Consider the following 9,242-nt stretch of genomic DNA (forward strand, 5'->3'; position numbering starts at 1 on the left):
CATCCTAGCCTATAGGACTGGGGTCAACACACAGTGTCGTCTTTTTCTCTGTTGTTCCAGCTGATTTATTTTTCAGTAGAACAAACTGCAGCCTGAACTCCCAAGGACATGCATGGGTTTGATACCAGGAAGGGCCAGTTGGCTTGTTGCAGAGAAAAAGAAAACAGAAAGTATACCAAGCCATGCATGCTGTACCTCCCTCAACAAGCTGTAATAAAGATCCTTTACCACTGCTAAAAAACAATTCAGAGCACAAATCCTATCAAGATGGTCAGAAGCATTATTTTTATGGTTTCTTTTATTCAATAATGTTTTATATCAGAACTCTGTGAAATTTAGGTAAAAGATTTGAATTCAAGTGCTGGGTGATTATTAGTAAATAACATTTAGAAATAAAGAGGTGCTCTGCTAACTGGAATAAAAAATGTAAGGTGTCAAGGAAGAGCATTCCACTTTGGTTTGTAGTTGTTTTATGGCTTCTTTACAACAGGAAAGAAGCAATAAAATGCTAGGAAGATGCTCTTGTCAATAGCACCCTTGTTTTGTAGGAAGTGGGCATACACACTTCTTTTGATGTAGGAGAGGGTGTTTTCCAACTATCATTAGTTTATACACCTAAATTCCTCTTATTTCCCTTATCGTTCCTCCTGGTTTTTGTGTGTTGCTCTGTACAGTATACTCAGCACCTTGCAGACCGCCTGGCACATGGTGGTTTCTCATTTGTTTGTTGAATCGATGGAATGAATGAAAACAGAGTCTCCATGTTTTGGCTTCCCTTGTTCCGGTCCGTGCCAGCCTTCTGCCTTCTTCCCCAGGATCTCTCCATTTTCACAGCAAAACTTACCTCAACTCTTCACCAATCCAGGCTGTCCCTACGTTTCTCTAGGAGTGTATAGTGTATTGCCACACGACCTCGCACCTGTGTTTAGGTTTTCCTGCATTCCCCTCTGGTTGTTTCATGTGAGTGAGTCATATTTCCCCAACCCGAGTATCAGGTCTAGGAAGGCAGCGTTGTCACCACATAATATCGGTTTACTTACTTCTCCAACATTCCACCCATTCAAATCTGTAAATTCTGTGTGGTCAGGCCTTTCTGTGGTGGCACATTCCAGCCTAACCCCATCTCCGGGCACCTGAGCACGAACAGGGAGGTGGAGATGCTATCTCTTGGGGGGTGGGGGGGGGCTGCACCAGGTGAAATCATCCCGTTTCAATGTGGGCATTCAAACCGACAAAAAGGCCGTGTTGCTTTCTTCCTGGGGCCTGCTGATTGCACATTTTAGTGATCTAGGTCCATCATCTCTCTTTTAGTGACTCACAAAGGACCAGTTGTAAACAACCACTGCCCAGATTGGATCACATTACCCAGGAGATGAGCAAACACCAGGTACAGCCTCGGTTAGAGTCTGCAGGGCTTGAAACTTATAGCTCTGATGCAAATCAGAGGCAAAGACCATAAAAAAGTAGGTTGATTTCCTCTTACTTAGTATTCAGTGGAATGAATAATTTAAATACTTAGTGATTTTTTTAAACAAGCTTTCAACACAGAGATTAATGAAGCCTCTCCCCACAGTTGGCTTATCCATAGGCTATATGTTGCCATCTATGTGGAAGGATTTGAAGTCTACTACGAAGGTCCCAAATTTCTCCCCCTCTGGCCCACACAGTCTTTAGCATCGTTTATTCGGGATAAGGCCTTGCCACTAGAAATGTGTATGAAAATGGATATTACCTGGTAGAAACCTTAGAAATTACTGACAAAGAGTAATTCACTAGGCTATTTACATTTCTACCTTTTAAAAAATTTGTATTATCCTCACCTGAGGACATGCTTGTTGATTTTAGAGAGAGGGGAAGGAAGGAAGGGAGAGACAGAGGGAGAGAAACATCAATGTGAGAGGAAAATATCGATCATATGTGCTCCATCTGGAACCTAACCTGCACCCTAGGCATGTGCCCTGAAGTGAAATCAAACCTGCGACCTCTCAGTTTAAAGGACAATGCTCACATCAACTGAGCCACACCAGCCAGGGCCAGGCTATTGAATTTTCACTCAGCGTTAGCACTAATACTCACCACTTGCATCCCTCGCCCACCTGCCACACATGCTCACACACACACACTCACATAGTAACTAGCAGGGCAGAAAGGGAAAAACTCATCACTCAGGGGTAGGACACTCTAAGACCATCTTTATTTAGTTTATAATTAGAGCTGATAGAAATTTGGAAACACCAAAAGCAAAATTCTGATCTTGTCGTGAGAATATTTTAAACAGGAATTTCCCCCCTCCTATCTTAGCATTATAATTCTTCCCAGGAAGTGATTCAGAACTCCTCCCAGGCCTTTATGGATGGCGGCAGAAGGCGGAAAACACTTCAGCTTTCCACAGTGATCAGAGACTTAGAGAGTCAAGTCAGTGCTAAGGGGCACGGAGACCCAGGCCAAGCTTCCAGCTCAGGGATGAAGGGTTCCCACGTCCCCACAGCCTGTCCATAGACAGACTTGCACAAGTTCTCTTTTATCTACCTCTAGTGTCCTTTTTGAAATCTCAGGGACCCTTTTAAAGTTCAGTTTCCAATGGGTGACAAAAGCATCCTTGCCAATGAGCCCTTGAGGTGGAAGAGAAAGAGAGAGAGCAAGTGTGCACGTGTGTGTAGGAGCAAAGGGAGTACAGGAGGAGATCACTATTTAGTGCAAATAATGCACTAAAAAGTCATGTCAGAAACTTGCACTTAGATTTAGTCTCTGTTTTTCAAAGAAAGAAAACAGTTTAAGGCCAGCGGTAAAAGGATCAAAAGTCTGAAGGAACCAGAAGTATACTAATTGTTTATTTTGTGGTGTGTTGCGGCAGAGCGGGTGGGCGGGGGCAGGATCTCAATTCCACGTGCTCAGTCAGTGTCTTGCCAGGCTGGTCGGAGGTTTGAGGTACGTGTTTGCTCATTCTCAGGTCTTACCAGCACAGGAATTTACCGGTCTATGGTTCTCCTATCAAATCCCACCAAATCCTATAACTGTTCTTGCCTTCAAGGATGGGTCTTTTTCAGGGCCCAGGATTACTCACCTTTTGCCTTGCTAGAGGCTGGGGAAATGCATGTTTTCATGGGCACTATGCCCAGGACAGGATACAGCAACCCCTGTGGGAGTGAGGGGAGGACCTACCACTTGGGTCCAGTGTCCCAGGTTCTCCCAGACTTTGTGACGTTTGACTGCATTCTATCATTTTGTGTTTGTATAAACAAGTCATGAGAAACCTGGTAATATTTTTGTGGGCACCACATTTACAGGATTAAGAGGTCAGTGGGACCAATTACCAGTAAGTAGTGAATCTCTGAGGCTCCAGATCCCTTCAAAAAACTCAGGCTAAACTGCAGCAATGCAGCTTTGCCTTTGGCGATGTGCCTGGAACTGAACTGCTTTAGAGAGGAAAGTGAGAATCAAAGGACTGTGTGTGTCTGTATGTATGGTATGGCGTGGCGTGGCGTGGTATGGTGTGGTGTGTGGTGTGGTGGTGGCAGGTGGTAGCTCATACGTGGAGGATAAGAGTGTGTGTGTGCCTGTGTGTGTGGCCTCGTGTATATCTGTGTGTGTATGTGTGGATAGTGAATCTTCTATAATTGAATGAAGTTATAGAACTAATATAATTTTGTGGTTTTGGATAAATCGTTCACTTATATTATTGGCATTTCCATGTATGTGCTGCATGTATCTCCAGCTTAGAGATTGATTAAGTGTACCTTCCGTTCATTTACTCTGCTGTTTAGTTCTACCAGGCAGCCCTGATGTCGACAGACCAGGATGTGGTCCAGACAAGCCAGCGCAAGGTTCTGGAAGGGGTTTACTTAGGCTTTAGAGACTGGCATTCTGGCCTAGACACATCCTAGCTGTATACTTACCTTGGATGGTTGTTTTGAGGGGAAAAAACTGGGCATTTCAAGAAAACTGTTTGGATGTGCCTGTCGTTTAGCAGGTGTCCAAGTAGTGGACCTTCTCCTTCTACCTGGTGTATTGTATAGAAATGATGGCTTAGCCCTCTCTCTTTTTTTTGTTGTTCTTTCACTTTAGAGACTATAATGTAAATGTTTTTTGCCATTGTTCTCCCACACATCACTTATTTCCCAAATAAAGCTAAGACATATTAACAAAATCACCCCAAATTGCACATATATCTGAGGTGAGGAAGTATTTTCTTATGTCTTTAAATTCTGGGCTCTAGGCTTATGGTTCCACTGAGTAACTGCTTGACTTCGAGCAAGACTTGTAAGAACTCTAAGTCACTGTTTTCTTCACATTAACATAATGATTACCCTTCAAAGGCCTAATTCAAGTTGTCTAAGTCAGCCCACAAGGATGTCTCACCTTTGTGAATTCTGGTTGCCTTTAGAGTACATGTTCTGAGATTATTTCTTCCATGGTAATAACATCTTTCCAACTAGACATTCATCTGTAAGCGTGCAGGGTTTGTGCCATACTTTTTCGGTAGTATATTCTACAATGAAAGTGTTTGATTGGTAGATGACATTGGTGATTTTATTCTCTAGGGAGTCATTGTCTGAAATGTGGACTACTGATTTGAATTTCTTGCTTTTTCTTCTTTGTTCACCGCTTTATCTATTTTACAGCCCAAAGTCCACCCCCTGGCCCCAACGATAAGATAATTTGGTTTCTTGGACCCCTTTCTGCTGAAAGAAAATTTGAGAAACCATTGACTAGAATGAAATGTTTGAGATCTCTGAGGTTTTTTTGATTATTCAGGCACTCTTTATTACTATTGGCAAAGGCTCCTAGAGAGACCACCATGGAAGGTTTACACAAGAACCACTATTGTTACAGGAAGGTTAGGTATAACGTGGACTGAAGTGTAAGGGCTGCGCTGTGCAGCTGGGTACAGTAATGCACACCTGATGCACTTGTAGTCTGATGTTCTGGTGGCAGCTGCTAAAAAGTTTCAGACAAAGACAGCACAGAATATTTGCATAATTAATCCCAAGTTTAGGAACTTGCTTTATTACTGTTAATATTGAAAAGAAGTGGAAAAATGAAAACTATGTAATTGGTGGAACCAGTTAAATGCTCTCTTCACTCCCCTCCTCTCCCCTTCTTCTTCCTCTTCCTCTTCTCTCCATCTCTGCGTCTTTCAGTGAAGACCCTAGAGGAACAGTGTCGGTACAGAGAAGGACTACTGGCTTTTTGATTCTCCAACAATTTCCAAATAGCCAGTGCAGCCTCCCTGTTATGAAATCTGAGCCAAAGGAAGGAAAGAAGCTTGCTTAAATTTTTATGTTTCAGGGCTCTAATTACTTTTGAAGGGAAGCAACAATATTGAGGTGATTATTACCATATGCAATAGAAGGGTACCAAAATGGAAATAATCTGCCAAGGCTTACCTCAGCTGAACTTAGTTTTTTTTGGAGATAGGATGGAAAAGATGAAGGCTTTTATGTCCATTCCTTGTCCTTTCCATCTCTCCAATGCCTCACCCTCTGCCTGTCTCTCTCCTGAAAGATGGCGCTTACAACGACTTTATTTTGTTTGTGTACAGAAGCAACCAGACCTGTTGAGAGCCTCAGAAATACGATCTCAGAGATCCACTCCTCAGAACCCAGAGATCTTCACTAAGGAGAACAGTATCATATTCTGGGGGCAAGCAGTAGGCAAATTCCTTTGTTTACTGGCTATCCTGAGCAAAATTTCCCAAGATCCCCCCCATTGCTTATCAAATGTTTTACAGGTTATACATACCTAGTTATCATTTCACCAAATAAAGCAGGTAGAAATCAATATGCATTTTATAATTTATACAATTTATAATGGGCAAATGAGTGCTTACTGTCTGCAGACAATGTAGGTAGGTGGGCAGGCTCACGGTGGCCAGCTCCTGAGTTCTCTGAACAAGGGGAACCTTTTCTGGCTTCCCTGTAATGCTGGATGGGGCAGCACGTTTTACCCATAAATGTGTAGAAGTCTACGATGCTGAGTTAGGTACTTTCCTGAAGGTTTAGAAATAGACTGCTTAATGACTGACACTGGCCACTTCTTGGTTAGATTATACAAGTCGATCACCATGGTCAAGAGACGAAGGTTATCCAAGGTTTTTAAGGTCAATGTGGTTGGTTTACCATAGTGCAGAGAAAAATGTCATTTACACAAACTATGCCACGAGTCTCACTAGATCCTGGTATTTAGTCGGGTGTCCTGCAAAGACATATTACTAATCACAGGGGGAAGCAGTGAATAACACAAATACATAATAATAAATAATACAGTGTACACATCACAGTATAGGTGAGGCATTGTTAAGAAAAACTCTCAAATCGCATGGCTTATGGCTTAACACAATAAAGATTTATTACTTGCTTGCATCATAGTCTAATGCAAGTCAGTGGAGTTGATGAGGGTCCTCCACGCATGCTTTTGACATCTTTTCGAGCCTTAAAGGGCTTCACAGGATCCTCTGAAATCAACGGACTGTCAAAGAGGAAAAACATGGAGTAGGCATAACCATTCTAAACGGCCTTGGCATGACCATGACACATACTGCTCCTCCTCAGGTTTTATTGTGAGAACAAGGCACCTGACTGCAGTGGGTCTGCAGTCGATAAAGAAAAGAACACAGATAATGATGAACCCTAGCTGTCTATCAGAGTGACTCTGCTTTGACAACAGCAATATCTTTGAAAACATACAACAAGTCTTCTTTTTTTTAATTATGACATCTAGCTAGGACATACTGCCAGCCTTATTCCATTTAGTAATTTGCAAACGATTCTCAGACACAAGAGAGTGACTGTAAAATTTTCCTTTTCAATTATCTTATCACAACATACATTTCACCACTGAGCATTGCAGCTGGGGATCAATATTTCAGGGTAACGGTTGTGGATTCACTACCAGTCAGATTTGGTCAAGTGAGGACACACCCCTGACTCTCAATCTACGCCTGGGTAGCCAGTTAGGAGGGTTGTAAATTTCAAGACAGTGCCATTCCCTATTGCAATGGCACCTCATGTTTCATTTCTAGCTCCTTGGCAAGAGTGTTTCCTCCCACTGGCATGACATTTAGATTGTTTTAGTGGCTCCTAAGATGGGTGTGAGGAGAACAGAAAAACTCCTTTGAATTGTAATCAGTCTGTATCCAGACATAATGCTAGCAAAGATGCTTAAACAGCACTCTGTAAAGATGTTAAGAAAATATTTGTAGTGCTTCACACACACCTATAGACAAAAAACAGTTCTTGTTGCTGTAGAAGCAGCAACACTGTACAGCCTTAATTAAAGCATCATCTGACCTGTTTTTTTTTAATGCTGCAGTTGCAGAATCTTGCTGAAGAAAAGGATTAATTACAGATGAGCTGTGTGTCATGATAATTAACTATTGCGGCTTCTCTTATTTGCCACATTCTGGTACTTTTTCCGCTTTAGTAGATTCAAGGAATGAGAATTTTTATCACATCTCCTGCCTGCAGTCCCTGATGGATTTGCCACACATAAATTTGCACAGCATACACAAAATATTGAGTCATCAGCATTTTTTGATCCCTATGCGCATTGGAACAGACAGCAAAATCAAGTTTTCAGTGAGGCTAAAAGGTCCAGGTGTATAGATAGTAAAGCGATTACAAGATGTGGGTAAAAACAGATTGAAGAAGGATCCTGAACTGAAGTTGACATAAGCTAGTCTTGGAAACACTGAGCACATGTTGATGAGAGGCAAATAAATTGAATCCAAATGATCACTATGAGACAAGATCATCTGGCTCTCATCTGATTAAGGCTTGGGATTTTCCACTTAACACAATAGAAGCTCATTTATTACCAAGGTCACATCAGGGTGTAGCGTTTTCCACAGGATGTAGAACATCCAAAAGCTTCCATGGAAAGTGAGGTCATAATCCTAGAGAATGCATGATTTCCTCTACTTGAAAGGAGTCTCTTAGCATTACCATTTGATTTCCTAAGCAAAGTGGCTAAGAGTGTACCCATCACCACCTTGCAGTTTCCTTCTGTGTTGATTTGTGCTCAGCTCAGTGGAGAGCTGTGAGGAGTTAACCAACATAGAACCAGTGATGGTTTTCTTTGATTTTGGGGCTTCTCTTGCGAGAATAGCCCCTCTTGGTGATTTGGCAGCTCAGATCACGGGCTGCAGCTTCCTTGTGATCACCACACTTCTAGAATTTCTGAAAATGAACTTCTCACATTCATTCCTTCAGGCCTTTCAATAGTGTAAGTATAATTCTCTGAATTGAATTTGTACCTAATCAAAGTACCTAAGGTGGCTTCAGTTTTCCTAGTTAAACACTGATGGATAGATACACATTCCCGGAGTAGAGTTCTAATCCTGCATCTAATCAAATACTGAATTATTATGTATAAAGGAAGGGTTTTTTTGTAAATGATAAAACTTCTACTTTTTTAGGTGAATTATTATTATTATTATTATTTGCAGTTACATTTGTTTGGGATTTTATTTATTTATTTATTTATTTTTATTTAATTCTTGTTCAAGTACAGTTTTCTGTTTTATATTCCCTGCCCTGCCCCCTAGTGCTCCCCACCTCCCTCCCGTTTCCTCCCCCACCTTAATTATTGTCCATGTGTCCTTTATACTTGTTCATGTGAGTCCGTTCCCTTTTCCCCTATGATTCTCTCCCCTCTCCCCTCTGGACCCTGTCAGCCTGTTCCATATTTGAGTGTCATTGGTCATATTTTGCTTGCTTGTTTGTTTTGTTGTTTAGATTCCTGTTAAAGGTGAGATCATATGATATTTGTCTTTCACCACCTGGCTTATTTCGCTCAGCGTAATGCTCTCCAGTTCCATCCATGATGTTGCAAAAGATAGGAGCTCCTTCTTCCTTTCTGCAGCATAGAATTCCATGGAATTCTATGCTGCAGAAAGGAAGAAGGAGCTCCTACCTTTTGCAACATCATGAGGTGAATTATTTTGTAACATAAATTTTTTTAACATAGATTATTTTATCTCTTTCCTCAAAATAACTTGCACACAAATACCAAACATACTAATCTAAGAGTGATCCAATCTTTTAGATTTATCACATATCACCTTTAGGAACAAGGCAACTTATAAATAAATAATTAGCAAATAAAGTAATTTTTGATTTTCTAATGATTCAACTCTACCAAGTTATGAGATGAACCACATGGGCTAGAAAGGTGGGAAATGTGAATTCTGTCAATATCTCATTATGTGACCACTGGCTAGTCTTTTAGAATTGTGTTCCCTA

Source organism: Sturnira hondurensis, unplaced genomic scaffold, assembly GCF_014824575.4.
Source record: "Sturnira hondurensis isolate 20B ecotype Veracruz unplaced genomic scaffold, ASM1482457v3 Scaffold0023357, whole genome shotgun sequence".
Taxonomy (NCBI): Eukaryota; Metazoa; Chordata; class Mammalia; order Chiroptera; family Phyllostomidae; genus Sturnira; species Sturnira hondurensis.